We start from the raw sequence: 17,377 nt of genomic DNA, 5'->3' as shown, positions 1-17,377 counted from the left end.
ATGAATCTGCGTTGACAACTGTTTCAAAGTGGATTTTGCTTGCACCTGACGCAATGTTAAGAATGAGTTCCCAGAAAGAAAATTAATAATCATTTTTCCACACTTTTGGAGTCACTACTCAGTTAAGCCACGTCCTTCAGTATTTCACAATTTTAACAAATTTATAGCTTGTTACCCACCTTTGTACAAATGACTTTGATTTTCCCACGTATTTAGATGCCGCGGCATGTCTCATTTTCGGACCTTGAGGGTGGCTACACAGAGGAACAGCCTCACAACGCGACGCGTAAGCTGCAGTCATGTCTCTTCTTCCGTATTTCAGCCAAGAATTCAAAGTAAACTAATGCTTTATGGGCACTGCGTGGAGAAAAAAGGTTCCCTGTATTGTGCTGTGAAAGAACTAAGCCGATATCTTTTGCCACGTTTGCGTAATGCTGACCACGTTCTTACTTAACAGACTGTAAGTAACAATACGTAAAAAGTGACTGGTTACAGTATTTATTAAAATAATACTATCCACAACCACGGAGCTCAGCAGCCAGTGAAATGGAAAAATTATTGTTGTAAAGAGTTAGCTCCTGAAAGCCTCCTGAATTGCGAAATCCGAAGCGAGACTAGAAGGTGAGGTGCTAAACTCCAACGGTGAAAGAAATAAGCTACTCTTGTATGTTCATAAATCAGTAAAAATGACAGATCGGCCCTAGCGCCAGCTTACAATGTTATGAGTTTATTAGGGAACGCGATACAAAGGCATAATACATCTTCAGATCACGCCGGCTGCTTCTCTATTAAATAAGAAATATGTCCGTTCTTCTTATTCTGTTGCTGCCACTGATAATTAAGAACGATTAGCTCTAATAGATTTAGAACTGGACCAATAAAAATCGCCCTTAACAATTCCGTGGCTGCTGGGCGATCATTGTCGCCGTGTTTCGGCCTGTTACAAAGGGCAGTGACAGGCCGCAATTTGTTCGCCGCATTATCCCAGCCCTGCGAGATAATAAGGAGAGCGATCCTAATTGCCACCGATAAACTCACAATTATATTCATGTTATTCATATGTATTCAGGCTGGTCCGCCCTCCCTCGTTCCTTCTCTTTTCAGCGTTTCAGCGCGTGCCGCCAGTTTGCCCTTCAGTGTGATCTGCTGCAGATTTATAGCAGCAACACGTGCCCGCTGGACCGCCTAACGACTACTTTGTTTGACTGATAACGCTCGCCTCAAGCGTTTCCCTTCTCCTCCTCCAGCAAGGTCACACACCAACACGACACAGGGTTCCGGTTCTTTCCTGGCGCCGCAGCTCGACTCTGACCAGGGACGATTGTGGTGATTTGGATTCACCGTAGGCTTAACCAATATCTGGTGTTATTCAATGCAGCAAAAAAGTTGTTGACTCTTTTAGAGGTTTCCAGTTCACTCAAGATTATTTATTGCAACAGTGCATACGGAGTACATGAAATGATTACTTGTACAGATCAATAGCATAATCTGCCAGGAAGTTTCAATAGCATAAGCGGTTCAGAGGTACCAGGTATCGGCCAATGCTGCAACACCGGTGTTAATACGTGGTGTAGCCTCCACGGGCGGCAATGCAGGGGCTGACTCGGACATCCAGTCGACCGTACAGATGGCGAATATTAGCCTGGGGTAAGTTATGCCACACGTGCTCAACCTGTTCACGTAGTTCTAGAAGAGCTATTGGTTGACGAGTTACTCGAGTCACTTCTCGTCCCATTATGTTCCACACGTGCTCGATTGGAGACAGGTCCGGAGATCGTGCTGGCTAGGAAAGTTGCTCCACGTCTTGCAGAGCACCTTGAATTTCACGAGCGTTGCGTGCGTGAGCGTTATCCTGTTGGAACAACATATCGACTCCCTGTTGCAAGAACGGCAAAAGAATGGGTCTAACAACATTATCCACGTAAAGAGCTCTGGTTAGCGTCCCCTTCAGAAACACAAAAGGCGAACCCCAAGGCCTCAGGTAGGGCCAGTGTGTCTTGGTCGAATGCACTCTACGAGACAGTGCCAACCGGGTGTATGTCGTATGCACAGATGATCATCAGTAGCGTGCAGCCGGCCGAAGTGGCTGTGCGGTTAAAGGCGCTGCAGTCTGGAACCGCAAGACCGCTACGGTCGCAGGTTCGAATCCTGCCTCGGGCATGGATGTTTGTGATGTCCTTAGGTTAGTTAGGTTTAACTAGTTCTAAGTTCTAGGGGACTAATGACCTCAGCAGTTGAGTCCCATAGTGCTCAGAGCCATTTGAACCATTTTTAGTAGCGTGCAGGCAGAATCTGCTTTCATCGCTGAAGACCACGGCGCACCATTCCGTCTTTCAAGTGATCCTCTAACGGCACTAGTCGAGCGGAGCAAGTCAGTGCTGTGGCATTAGTGGAAGATGGAGTAGAGGTGTGTGTTGCTGCAGTCCCACTACTAATAACCGGTTCGTAACAGTTCGTGTTGACGTGTCTGGGCTCACAAGCGCTCTAATCTGTGCTGTAGTAGGTGTATGATCTGCCACTGCTGCCCTTATAATACGAGGATCCAGGCGCGTCTGTGCTGCGTGGACGTCCAGAACCTCGTCTACGAGCGTGAGAATGTTTACATGACTACTGATACCAGCAGCGTTGAACAACTGACGCAGCACGTCGAACTTGTTGGCAATCCTCCGAAAGGACCACCCCGCCACTCGGAAGGCAACAATCTGACTCCTTTCAAACTCGCTCAGCTTGCTGTAGGAATCACGAATGCGTATCCATGGCATGGTTGCCTGCTCTCTTCACACGTCTGCACCACAGTGAGCCTTCTGGCTCTAAGCACTCCCCATGAAAGGGTACACACAGATGGCACTCTGGTAGCTATTCCATTATGCTTTCTGTTGGCGGACGACGTTGAAACCATATTTAGAACATCTACTATCCCCCAGACGCCATATGCTGTCATGGGATCAAAATCGACGCCACCTTTCCAGATGTACTAATTCTTTTTCCAGCACTGTAGGTTGTTAGCATCGGTCCAGAACAACGATTTACACTCTATTGAAACTTCCCCTTTGCATGTAAAGAATGACAGTGCTGGAAAAAACTCTTACTTTATTTGATTTTCAAACAGCTGAGCAAAACTGAACGTACTCTGACAGTTCTCTCTTTACTTATTCTGATCATCACTAAACTGAAACACAACATTTTTAGCGCAAGGCAATCTGACTTTCAATAACACCTACAAAGGAATGGCCCTGACTAACAATAACCTATACCTTTCATGAATCACTTACCTCACAAAAATCTTCGTTACTCGAACTACTACAATACAGCGAGCGCCAATACTGCCAGCTAAATAAAAGATTGTAACTACTGGAGGCACTAACTACTGATAGGCATAGTTAGCAAATGAAAGATTTTGACGGAGAACAAACAATGTATTTACCTTAATAGTGTTCAAAAGTAATTATTCTGACGGACACATGTCCAGATCGTCCGCTCATAGTAACCTCTCAAAACTCTGGCATCTCTCTCCCCACATCCACCACTGCTGGCGGCTCACTTCCAACAGCCCAACGCTACACGCTGTTCACATCCAACTGCCAAACACTACACTAGCGAATAATCCAACAATGAGTCCAACCAGCCACAGACTGCACACAGCGCAGTCAGTGATTTTAATACAGAGCGCTACGTGGCGTCACCAACATAAAAACCTAAACTCAATGTGGCGCGGAAGTAAACAGCGTCGGAATATCATCTTTAAGAATTTCTTGCGAAGCCTGCGGCTCAGGCTGTGTCAGCTGATGAAAATTGTTGGCTAGAGGCAGGCGTGAAAGAGCGAATCTTCCCATCGCACCCAATCAAGCTCTATGCTTGACAGATCATGGGACTGGGCGTGCTGGTCGAGAATCCGCATATTTCTCAGAGCGTTTTTGATGTAAACTATAGTGTGGGAAATTGCATCATCCCGCTGGAATAAGCCATTTTGTATCCCTATCATGACGGGTGTCACAATTGCCACACTCTGGTGAGCATTCAGTGTCTCTTCAACAATTACCAGATCAGGCCTGTTGTCATATGCAACAGTTCACTGCATCATGATTTCAAGAGTTGGAGAGGTATGCGTCTCAAGAATCGCAGCTTGCTGTGAAGTTTCCCAGGTCGTCTACGGAAACTGGTGTCCATCTGACCGCCACAGGCAGACGCGAGATTCAGACAGACGCGAGATTCGTCGCTGAGCGCCACAGAGTCACGCTGAGTGTCCAGGTTAACTCTGGCTGTACACTATGCAAGTTTCTGTTGTCGATGGTACGGTGTAAGCCACATCGACTCGAGATCTGAACCCAGCTTCCAGTAATCCGTTCGCGACGGTCCGTGGTGGCACTAAACCTTTAACTTCTGCCCGGATTTCAGCTGTTGTCATCCGTCTATTCGTCAGAGCCAGTCGAAAAACTTTACGATCTTCTCGTGGTGTGAATCTTCTGGGGGTTCAAATGGTTCAAATGGCTCTGAGCGCTATAGGACTTAACATCTGAGTTCATCAGTCCCCTAGAAGTTAGGACTACTTAAACATAGCTAACCTAAGGACATCACACACATCCATGCCCCTAGGCAGGATTCGAACCTGCGACCGTAGCAGTCGCGCGGTTCCCGACTGAAGCACCGGCCACCGCGGCCGGTCTTCTGGGGGGATACGAGCCTACTTTTGTTGCCACAATGAGCCCTCTTCTCACCAAATGTTCTTCAGTCACTGCACTGCAGCCAGCTGTCTGTGTGATCTGTTCGTCTGATGCTTCCCACGTCCCTGATACGAACGATTCGACCTTTCTCCAAGTCCGAATAGATTGCAACGTACAGGTCATCTTGACATGCTGTGTCGCGATCTCCGTCAAGTTCAAGTAAATTACACTCCCATAGCCATCTTGTGTGTAGATCATTATTTATCCCCCCAAAGTGACTCCCATGTCTCCATATATGGTCTTTCAGACTTTAAATGCTTCCACCACATAAGTTTTAAAGGGATACTGACGTACCCCTTTTGTAGCAGGAACTTCCGACGACACTGAGTTTTCCACGAGGGGCGTTCAACGAGTAATGCAACAGATTTTTTTTACTGAAAACAGGTTGGTTTTATTCAGGATTCGAATGCGCCATATTATTCGCCACTCTTTTGGCTACAAAACCCTATTCTTAACATGATCTCCGGTCAATGCAACGGCCTCACGCCACCTTACTGTAAGGGCCTAAAGCACCATATGGCAGCACTCTACTGGTCGACGTCAGAGCGAACGTCTCGCTGCATCAGTAACTTCCTCATCATCCACGTACTGCTTCCCGCGGAGTGCATCCCTCATTTGGCTAAACAGATTAAAGTCGGAAGGTGCGAGATCCGAGCTGCAGGGTGGATGAGGAAGAACAGTCCAATCAACTTTTAAGGGCTCCTCTCGGATGCACAGTTTTGTGTGAGGCGTTGTCATGGAGAGGGAGAATTTTATTTTAGTTTTTGTGGCTACGAACACGCTGAGTCTTTTCTTCCATTTCCTGGGGCTAGCACAACACGCTTCAGAGTTAATCGTTGCACCGTGAGGGAAGACATTAAACAGAATAACCCCTTGCCGTTTTGTTTCCAGTTCGTTCTGGCGAACCCATATTTCATCGCCTGTGACGATATTCGACAAGACATTGTCATGATCAGCGTCGTAACGCGCAAGAAATTCCGCACAGTTGGTCCTTCGTTGCTCTTTATGGTCTTCTGTAAGGCAGCGAGGAACCCAGGGGATGCACACCTTTGAGTATCCCAACTGGCGGACGAATGTGTTGTACTACCAACAGAGCCGTCCAGTTGTACAGCGAGATGTTTGATAATTATCTGTCGATCGAATAAGAGTATCCGCACGTTCCAACACTGAAGGAGGCATAGCAGTGCGGGGCCGGCCGACACGCGGGAGGTAAAAAGAAAGTTTGTGATAAGGTCTTATGGAATCAAACTGCTGAGGTCATCGGTTCCTAATCTTACGCACTACTTAACCTAACTTAACCTAAGGACAACACACACACCCATGGCCGAGGGAGGACTCGAACCTCCGACGGGAGGAGCCGTGCAGGAGGTCGGACAGTTCCGGACAGTTTTGCGCGACCTCGCAACGATGACAGGCGCCTCGGCCAGCGACTCGTAGTGCTGTTGCTCCCTGCCAGGTCTCCTTAGACATTCCGAAAGGGCCCGTGAATGTCAATGATGCTCTGGTTTTCCGCCAAAAGAAATTCAATGACACTTTTCTGCTTGGAACTCATCTCTGTTACAAACGCCATTCTGAAGGCTACGTATGGCGCTACCACCTATAGGACTTCATGAAAGTATGGAGGCTCAAGCGGGGATATTCAACGATGTTCCCCAAGAAATTCCGCATTTTTCAACCGAAATTGGCCGAGAAAACAAAAATCTGTTGCATTACATGTTGAACGCCCTTTGCACTTTAACGGCACTCACACAGTCCATATACAACTGTTTAACTGCTTTGATGTAAATAGCTGACACGGCACTGTTCTTCATACTTGTCCAGAGATTGTTTTGTGGTATCTCAACACAAGCCTTCTGCAGATCCACGAACACTGATGATGCTGAGTACATACTTCGGAAATTAAAAGAGGAATATGAAAGATGGGGGTCTCATAATTAGCTTGACGATACCGAAAATCTGAAGGTTGGAGACAATACCACAAAGGATCTGGAAGTTGGAACCATTAAGATCGGGGGACGAGAGTCTTTTAAGCAGCTGGAGGCTATGATGTTGTCAAATTGAAAAAGTTAAGATTACATAAATAACGAAGTAGGGCAGAGCATGAGGGCCGTACAACTGAACTCGGTCCCTTAGAATAACAAAGTGATAAAATTGATCAAGCAGGTGTTATATCGTACAGTTGTTGAAGATGTCACTTCGTACACAGCGGAAACTGGGTAATAAACAAGCGCCAAAGAAAACAATTTGCTTCCACTAGACATGGACTTTTTGTGGAGAAGTTGCGGTATTTCAAAGCTGGACCATGTGCCAAATACCAACATAAGAGAGACTATGGGTGCCGACAAATCAATAATAGAAACCAAAGAGATGAAATGTCTAGATTGGTATGGACATCTAAAAATGATGGTAGTGGTCCTCAGCGGAAAGACGAAAGCGTGGACGGCCCAGGAGGACTTAGAATCGAGAGGTCTGGGACGCGACGGATGCCGGAGGACAGCAAGAGGGATACCGGCATGATCAGTGGAATAGGAATGTGGGAAGCGAGAAGCGGCGCCAGCTGTAGAATACTCGCAACATGACGATGAGAAATAACTTTTCCTTTGCTGAAAATAAACCCACATAAAGATAAAATTTAAATCAGCATATCTCAGTGGCATGGAGTACCAGCGTGGAAGTCTTCGGCAGTGGTGATTGTAATGCAGCAGTTTCCAGTCCTATCGGTGTATCTGGAACAGTTCATCAAGGTTACTACTACCACTCTCCTCCTGTCCTTCCTCCGCGACAGCAATAAAACACCCCTTGTAAAGCCGTCGGCACACGGACCCTGCATTCGAACGTTGAGCGTGCCCAGTTTCTGATGCCTTAGGGTGGAGAAACCACCTTGGTGAGTCTTTCCAAACGTGCAGAGCAATACCTAACATAACAGATATACTCAACGTGCATTAAAACTTTGAGCAATGAGATGGACGAACGCCACCTACGTGACATGTACACCACCTTTCTTCAGTACTGTTCGCACGCTTTTACTTGGACCCTGAGCGGAGGATGCTGGAAGCGAAAGCTTGCGTAAGGCTCGTAGCACGTTGGCTGCTGAGACAAGCCACACCTTCTTTTCCCAGAGCAACCAACTAACAGCTTATAAAATAATGGACGTGTAATACGTTAATGCGTCACAGAACTGACAGGAAAGTTGATAGCTAGCACTCTTTTGTCAATGATATTAACAATCACTACACACAACACCCCACATGGGTCAACACTATATTCGAAACGGTTGCTTATTGTTACGGAGCACAATGCTGTTACGTAGCTGTCGTTGGCAGCGACGATGAACATTGCAAAGCGGCACGAAGTCAGCCGACTTCCGACGTTCACAGAGGGTCAAGTAAAAGCGCGTTCAGTACAGACTCGCGAGACGCCATATTGACTTTCAGTTGAAGTCCAGATGTGTATACAGGCCGTGTCTAACCATCAGAAAATTGTGGATCTTTCGAAAACCTGTCGTTAATTGTACGACCCGTTGTAATAAAATGACGGGGAACGCCATACTGGTGGTTAAAGAATTATTGTAACTTGTCTGTTATGAAAATATGCCGTTTGAAAGCAATGGGACTCTAAGGATCCATAAAAATTGTAATGCAAATGATACAATTTGTTATAATTAAATATCAGTTAGTAAAATATCTACGATTAAAGCTTTGAGTAGAGGATAAGATGCAAAGTATGGTCATTCAGGATTCATGGTTGGTGCGGCGCAATGAGTAGCGTCGCAGAGTGTTGATCTGTTGCTGGTTCGCGCCCCATTAAATCCAAATAATTTTATTACTAGCCTCCGCGTTTTCTAACGGGTTCTCAAAGTTTCTTATTAGTTTAATAAAAGTATAGTCTATAATATTCGACGTTATGTAAATGTAAGTGCGGTCTTTCTGAGGAGTGAGTTTGTTCGACTGGCTTAATCTACAAGACAGCTTGCGTTACTTGCAGTAAGATATTTTGTACTTTCATATTTCAAGTTTCTTATTTCACATTTTGTAAAGATTTTGGTGCTGTATAGGAATAATGATAAAATAAGAATTTGTATCGCTCTATCTGTAATGGAACCATTATAAGCTGATGTCTTTAATAAGTGGACATGGTACTTTTCTTTTTGCCTTATTAGATGTCCATGAATATTGAAGTTTTTTTACGAGGGTAATTCCAAACTAAGGTCTTCTATTTTTTTATAAGTACATAGACATGTTTATTTCTACAGTGGTTTACATCAGTTTACAGCTTGAACATTAAGCTAATTTTCGACATAATCACCATTTCTGTCGATGCATTTTTGTAGACGCTGTGGCAGTTTTTGTATGCCCATGTCATACCAGCTCGCCGCCATGCTGTTCAGAAAGTTATGAACCTCTTCTTTCACCTCGTCGTCAGAGCTGAATCTCTTTCCGGCTAAATGTTCTTTTAACTTAGGGAACAGGTGATAGTCACTGGGCGCCAAGTCAGGACTATACGGTGGGTGGTTGATTATGTTTCACTGAAACTGTTGCAGGGGAGCAACGGTTTGCCGAGCGATGTGTGGGCGAGCGTTGTCATGGTGAATGTGTACGCTCTTGCTCTACATTCCTCTTCTCCGTTTGAGTTTTTTTAGAGTCTCACAGTACCTGTCAGCGTTAATTGTGGTCCCAGTGGGCATAAAGTTGACCAACAATACCCCTTTCCGATCCCAAACCGGTTCTCATGACTATACCGGCAAACTGTGTTTGTTTGAATTTCCGCGGCTTTGGCGAAAAAGGATGCCGCCACTGGCGTGATTGTTGCTTGGTCTCAAGTGTAAAGTGGTATGCCTAGGTTTCGTCACCCTTGATAACTGAGTCCAGAAAGTTGTCCTGTCTGGCTGCAAGGCGGTGAGGAAATGCACGGGAAGCATCAGCTCGTTGCTGCATGTGGTCCTCAGTCAGCATGCGTGGCACCCATCTTCCGCACACCTTCCGGTAGTTAGATGTTTCCGTTAAAATTCTGTGAGCGGTGCTTTGGGAAACCTCAGGAACCAACGTGCTGAGATCATCCAGGGTGATCCATCGATCTTCACACATGATTTGCTCAACCTTCAACACTGTCTCCTCAGAAATTGACGGTCTCCCGCTCCTTTGTTTGTCGTGAATTTCGGTCCGACCAGCTGCAAACTCTCTACACCTCTTACGAACATTTTTGACATCCATGCACGACTTACCATACACTTCCGTCAATTGGCGATGGATTTCAATCGGCGCAGTGCCCTTTGCATTCAAAAACCGAATAACTGCGCGCAATTCGCACTTGGCGGTAACATACAACGGGAGTTCCATTCTCAACGGCTGCCAAGCCAAGACTGAGCGACTCAGCGCGGCGTGCGCATGTTTACACACCGCGTGAAGCACTCATCATTACAGTGTGACCAACTGCCACACAAACAGATTTCTGTACTTACAAAAAAATAGGAGACTTTACTTTTGGGATTACCGTCGTATGTATACTACAGAGAAAAGAACATAACTAGCATGTGGACAAGGGAGCAAATGTGCGTTTTAATAGAGCTACCGCAGCAATTTTACGCCCGTCCGTTCCGTAGCGTGATGTGCGAGCCAGATACAGCCGACAATTGCCGCTGCGATCGCGCATATCCCGTACCGTGCACACAAGTGCATCGTTTCTGAGCGTTCAGCGGCACGTTGAACTTGGCGCGCTCAACGTTGACGTCCGACAGCACGGTCCGTGCGCTGCTCTCGGCCCAGAGTGTGAAATCTCGCGCGACTCGCGACGCAGCGGCGCGGCCCTGCTGGGCGTTGCCCACCCCTGCCGGCCGACAAGTGTGTAATTGCCCGGCGCGGGCCGCGGGCCGCCGCCTTCCAGCGGGACCGTATTATCCCCGTCCCTCCCGCTCGGGGCCGGCCTGCATGCCTAATTAACTATTATTCTTTATTAGTAAGCACAAGTCTCGCTGCGATCAGCTGAGCCCGGCCCGGCCCCGACTGGGGAATTAATTTCTCCCCCGAAAGGCCGGTAATGCCGCGTGTAATCGCCGCCCGTGACCCGCGCCGCAGCGCGCCCAGCCGTCTCCGTCGCATTGTTCGGCGGCGGCCATCTCCTAATTGCCGTGACTGATAGCTCCGCGTCCCACTAAACAAACACCTAATTATATGCACCTATTTAGCGCTCGGCAATTAAATGGCATCTCTTCTCGCGCCCGTTGCGACAGATATCCGGGCTTACCGATCAATCTCCAGAAATAAGAAAGAAACCGTAAACGTGGCGCAGGAAGTGCCACGAAAGACCTGTAGCGCTATAGGAGAAGCAAAGAGTACTGCTGTCACCCGTAGACCACAACATTACGATTCAGCGTGGATGTCATAAAATTATTACATCCGATTGTCAGAACCCACCTCCTTTATGGAAATGAAAGAAAGCTGTAATACTAAGGTGCCATACGACACGATATAAAGTCCAGCTATACTTACAGGAGACATTTAATCCCACGCTCAAAAGTGTCATAAAAATGCTTTCCTTTCGGCATGTCATTTGCGACTCTATATTTTTTCTTCGAATTCATTGTAGAGTGATGTACAGACGAAAAGGTGAATGCTGTGGCGGACGATACGCAGTAACAAGGAGCAATGTAACACGTGGCGCGACAGCCAATAGCTACGTTCTTCGCATGTATCTCTTCCGTATGTTCCATGGTGCAAGTAGAACGTATAGCGTTGATTTCCACATTAATGTTGATATGGTGATGCTATTGAGCCATTATAGTATTCAGTACGGGTGGTATAAATTAAACACAATAAAGATCACATAAATTGGTTGCCAGGGGCTCATAACCAGAAAACGGTGTCGCTGTATGGTGCACGCCCAAATTTTTTCAGCAGGACTGCCTGATGTGGGACACACACAAAGAACGCTCGTACTCTCAGGAAGCTAGACCGTTTTGCATCGAACTGCACAATTCAAAACTGCAGAAGGTTTGTCTGTTCAGTACTGTCTTTGCACAGTGTTATCAGGTTATACGATGTATTCACAATTGATTTCGTGTCTTCTGAAAATATCTCGCAGATATTGTAAGGTGGCATCATTTTGAGCGACATTACAACTACCACTCCGGAAGTATAAACATCGAGACAGGAAACCATTAACGATACTGACATCGGCTAGGGATCTTAATTTGTAGCAGAATATCTGCACGTTGGGCGATAGTGAAGCGGACGGAGACGGGAGGCTGGCAGGAGAACGGGAAAGACACAAGAGTGGCAGGCAGGCCTGAGAGCTGAAGACAACAGCGGCCGTAAGCTACTCTGGAAACCCCAGGCGGGTGGACCGCGGCTTAGCGGGAGCCACGTGACCGAGGACAAGGAGAAGACACAAGGCCTCGCTCACAAAACGCGTGGCGGCGTGTAGGTGGTTTTCCCAACGGCCGGAGCGGAAGCTTCTGGAACAGAGCAACATGATTGGCCACACACATGAAGCTTCTGGAACAGTCTGGAAGCTTCTAGAAGCTTCGGTCGGTTGCAAAAATGAGATTGGTCGGCGCTCGGAAACGAGCGCCTTCCAGCAACATGATTGGCCACACACATGAAAAGGGGGAAGAAAAAAGAACAGGAGCTACGAAAAAGCGTAGCGACTGAGAAAGACTTGTTCCTGGAGCGTCGAGGAGAGAGGTTGGTCCTGGCGAGGTGTGCGACCTCGTTACTGGGACAGAGCCTGAGGATCGTCTGGTGTTCCACGGCAGCCGTGGAGGTGCCCACGGAAGCTTTTGGTGAAGTAGAATTTATGTTATCTCGCTGGGCCGAGAACCATTGAAGCGATAAGCGTCATATCACTGTAGTGGTCGTGCGAGGGAAGTAAAGTAAATTGCTGATCACGTGTCTTTTTCGTTCTATGCTGAGGCTTCACGTTGCTAGTCGCGAGTGTAGTTCTAAATCTAATTGCAATTGCCATAGCTGATGTCAGTATTCCGCGCTTGAATTAACGACCGCGATTATATATCACAGGACAGTGCCAGACAGAGCGATTACCAAATGTGAATAGGCAGAACTGTAATGTTGCTCGTACTGTGTAATCTTGGATAGAGTGAATTGCAGAAGAGTAAAGAATTTAACACTACTGAGTGTATCATTTCATAGCTAGTACTTTCCTTTGTCATTTTATTATGTCCTTAATTGTGTATTTCATGTTTGCAACCACCTGGTGGAGGCAGTGTTTGTAGGTCAGCACATCTGAACATTCTAGTGTATACTGAGGATATGGTTAGAAACTAATCAAATTTGCATACGACTAGTTAACGTCAGATATAGAGCAAAGGATAAGCTTACCCTTCTGGAGAGCGTATAAGTGACAGGGCGACAAATTAGCGTCATAAAATCCGTTGTGCAAAATTTTTCACTTATACGTTCGGCTCTCAGGCTTAACCATCAGCAGAAAAGAGCAAAACAGAAGCGGTAGCTTATAATATATTTTTGCACTGAGAAAAACGATGTAAACAAAGAACCTCAGTATGAAACTGTCTTACTTAGTGACTGTAATTCTAAACGAGCGCAATATACTCTGACGGGGAAAAATGGCAACACCAAGAAGGAGTTGTGCGACATAACGAAAGTTGGTAGGCGTATTTCTACACCTCAAAGATGATCTCTATCCACTTTCAAGCCGCTCGCATAAGAGTGCCGCTAGTAGTGCCACTATGCGAATGTAAATCTGGTTTACTTTAATATACGCCGTATTGATCGTGAGCGTTAGTTACGTTTCTGATTAGACGTGCTGATTTGATGTTAGTCAAGAGTGCTTTTAAGGCGACAAAGACGGCATTGTCGACACCCCACAGATATTGAACGAGGCTGCTTAATAGGGGCTACTAGAAGATGTATGTTCCTTCTGCGATATTGCAGAGACACTTGGCAAAAATGTAACCACTGTACATGATTAGTGGCAGCGGTGGTCACCAAAATGTACTATCGCAAGAAGACGGGCTCCGGTTGGCCACGTGCCACTACCGACAGGGAAGATCATCGTCTTCGGGGTGTGGCTCTGGTGCATCGCACTGTATCTGCAGCAGCAATTTGAGCAATTCTACGGTGACACAACGAGCTGTTGCAAATCGGTTTCTTCAAAGACAGCTCCGAGCCAAACGCCCTGTAGCGTGCATTGACCTCACCCCAAACGATCACCATTTGCGACTTCAGTAGTGTCAAACGACAGATCACTGGAGGGCAGGTGGAGATCTGTATTGTTTCCTGATGAAAGCTGATACTGCCTCGGTGCCAGTGATGCTGTGTGTCGGTTAGACGGCGGCCCATTGAGGGCGTGCAACCAGCCTGTCTGCGTGCTAGACACACTGGATCTGCACCTGGAGTTATGGTCTGCGGTACGATTTCGTATAACAGCAGGAGCATCGTTGGGGTTACCCCACGCACCCTGACTGCAAAATTGTACGTCAGTCTGGTGATTCAACCTGTTATAATGCCATTCACGATCAGCCTTCCAGGTGGTGTTTTCTAACAGGTTAACGTACGCGCAAATACCGCTGTTGTAACCAACATGCTCTACAGATTGTCGTCACGTTGCCTTGGCCTGCGGGATGACCATACCTGTCTCCAGTCGAGCACATTTGGGGCATCATCGGACGGCATCTCCAGCGTCTTCTAGAAGCTGCATTAAACGTCCATGTATTGACAAACCAAGTGCAACAATCATGGAATTCCATCCCAAAAACTGACATCCGACACCTGTACAACACAGTGTATACACTAAATGATAATTAATTGAAACCCTCAGCTACCGACAGGTGTTGTTGACATACGTCGATGGGGACAGCTGAAAATGTGTGCCCCGACCGGGACTCGAACCCAGCTTAAGCAGGAGATCCTGGGTTCGAGTCCCCGTCGGGGCACACATTTTCAGCTGTCCCCATCGACGTATACCAACAACACCTGTCGGCAGCTGAGGGTTTCAATTAATTATCATTTATTCTAGAGAAGCTGACGGTCATCAATGGTATGTGCTCTTTCGAGAACAGTTATTATCTTCATACAATGCATGCACGTTTGCATGTTTGAATTCATGATTCTGCCGGTTACACTGGTTATTAATGTACCAGCAGTTTACATTTGCGATTGCTTATCTCGCGCTTACATTAACCTGCGAGCTTGCAATGTTAATCATTTAAAAACTTTACCCATATAAATGTAGTCCCGAAATTTCATTACTCTATATTATTTGTTGGTGTTGTGATTTTTCCCGTCAATGTACTTTTAAGTAAACTAATGCTAATACTGTGTGGTTCGTTAAGGTTGGTAACGATCATTATCAATTTCCGGGTCGCCCTAAGTCCAAGGGAAATGCTCCATCTCCAGATACACTACTGGCCATTAAAATTGCTACACTACGAAGATGACGTGCTACAGATGCGAAATTTAACCGACAGGAAGAGGATGCTGTGATACGCAAATGATTAGCTTTTCAGAGCATTCACACAAGGTTGGCGCCGGCCGGTGGCGACACCTACAACGTGCTGACATGAGGAAAGTTTCCAACCGATTTCTCGTACACAAATAGCAGTTGACCGGCGTTGCCTGGTGAAAAGTTAATGTGATGCCTCGTGTAAGGAGGAGAAATGCGTACCATCACGTTTCCGCGTTTGATAAAGGTCGGACTGTAGCCTATCGCGATTTCTTAGAAAACAACTGAACTGAACAACAGGTTAAGGACCTGTCAATCAAAAGAGACATTGCTGCTCGCGTTGGTCGAGATCCAATGACTGTTAGCAGAAAATGGAATCGGTGGGTCCATGGGGGTAATACGGAACGCCGTGCTGGATCCCAATGGTCTGGTATTACTGCAGTCGAGATGACAGGCATCTTATCCGCATGGCTGTAACGGATCCGGGCATGGATGTGTGTGATGCCCTTAGGTTAGTTAGGTTTAAGTAGTTCTAAGTTCTAGGGGACTTATGACCTCAGCAGTTGAGTCCCATAGTGCTCAGAGCCATTTGAACCATTTGTAACGGATCGTGCAGCCACGTCTCGATCCCTGAGTCAACAGATGGGGACGTTTCCAAGACAACAACCATCTGCACGAACAGTTCGACGACGTTTGCAGGAGGACGGACTATCAGCTCGGAGGCCATGGCTGCGGTTACCCTTGACGCTGCATCACAGACAGGAGCGCCTGCGATGGTGTACTCAACGACGATCCTGGGTGCACGAATGGCAAAACGTCATTTTTTCGGATGAATCCAGATTCTGTTTACAGCATCATGATGGTCGCATCCGTGTTTGGCGACATCGCGGTGAACGCACATTGGAAGCGTGTATTCGTCATCGCCATACTGGCGTATCACCCGTGGATGTGTGTGCTGTCCTTAGGTTAGTTAGGTTTAAGTAGTTCTAAGTTCTAGGGGACCGATGACCTCAGAAGTTAAGTCCCACAGTGCTCAGAGCCATTTGAATCTACCCTTCATTCGATCCCTGCGAAACCCTACATTTCAGCAGGATAATGCACTACCGCATGTTTCAGGTCCTGTACGGGTCTTTCTCGATACAGAAAATGTTCGACTGCTGCCCTGGCCAGCACGTTCTCCAGATCCCTCACCAACTGTAAACGTCTGGTCAATGGTGGCCGAGCAACTGGCTCGTCACAGTACGCCAGTCACTACTCTTGATGAACTGTGGTATCGTGTTGAAGCTGCACGGGCAGCTGTACCTGAACACGCCATCCTAGCTCTGTTTGACTCAATGCCCAGGAGTATCAAGGCCGTCATTACGGCCAGAGGTGGTTGTTGTGGGTACTGATTTCTCAGGATCTATGCACCCAAATTGAGTGAAAGTGTAATCACGTGTCAGTTCTAGTATAATATATTTGTCCAATGAATAACCGTTTATCATCTGAATTTCTTCTTGGTGTAGCAATTTTAATGGCCAGTAGTGTAATTAGCTGACGAAGACTAACGAAAGAAATCTAATGTACCTTTTCGCAAGCCACTCAAAGTTTTACCCAAATCTAATGCATATTCACTGTGCAGCTCGTCCTTCTCCTTCACCACCACCACCACCACCATCACCACCATTATCATCATCATCATCATCATCACCACCATCCAATGGTTTCAGGTGCGAAAGATGAAGCATAGCCTTAAGTCGTTGAATCCACCTCCGTCTATCTCGTGAATGCTTGTCGCAGTCTCCTGGAATATACAGGTCGATCGGCTCATTTTCCAGGTCATTCCGCCCGTACTGTCTTCTTCTATCAATAGGAGTCGTTTTCTATGACTTTCCCTCATTAACAGCTTCACGCATTGTGTTTTCGGACGCGCTTGCCTGAAGACGATCAACCTCAGTTCTCTTGTTTCTCATTGTGTTTCTAATGCTTTAACCGCGCACCTCATGGTTCTTGGTTTATCTTTTATATCCATTCTATCTTTATCAGGTGCAAGGACTCCTGTAATACTTCTTTCGAGTACCTTAAGTTTCTTTCTATCCGACTCCTTAGCTGGCCTTGTTTCAGAGCAGTAAAGCGCAATTGGCCGGAAGCTGATTTTAGATGTTTAGTTGTGCTCGAATCGAAAGGGCTTCAGATCATAAACTATTTCATTTCTCATATTGTGAAAAATTTGAGATCTCCTGCTTTCATCTTATATGGTG

This window comes from Schistocerca americana, chromosome 1, assembly GCF_021461395.2.
Source record: "Schistocerca americana isolate TAMUIC-IGC-003095 chromosome 1, iqSchAmer2.1, whole genome shotgun sequence".
Lineage (NCBI taxonomy): Eukaryota > Metazoa > Arthropoda > Insecta > Orthoptera > Acrididae > Schistocerca > Schistocerca americana.
The sequence above is the reverse complement of the archived record's forward strand: the minus strand, read 5'-3'. Positions refer to the sequence as shown.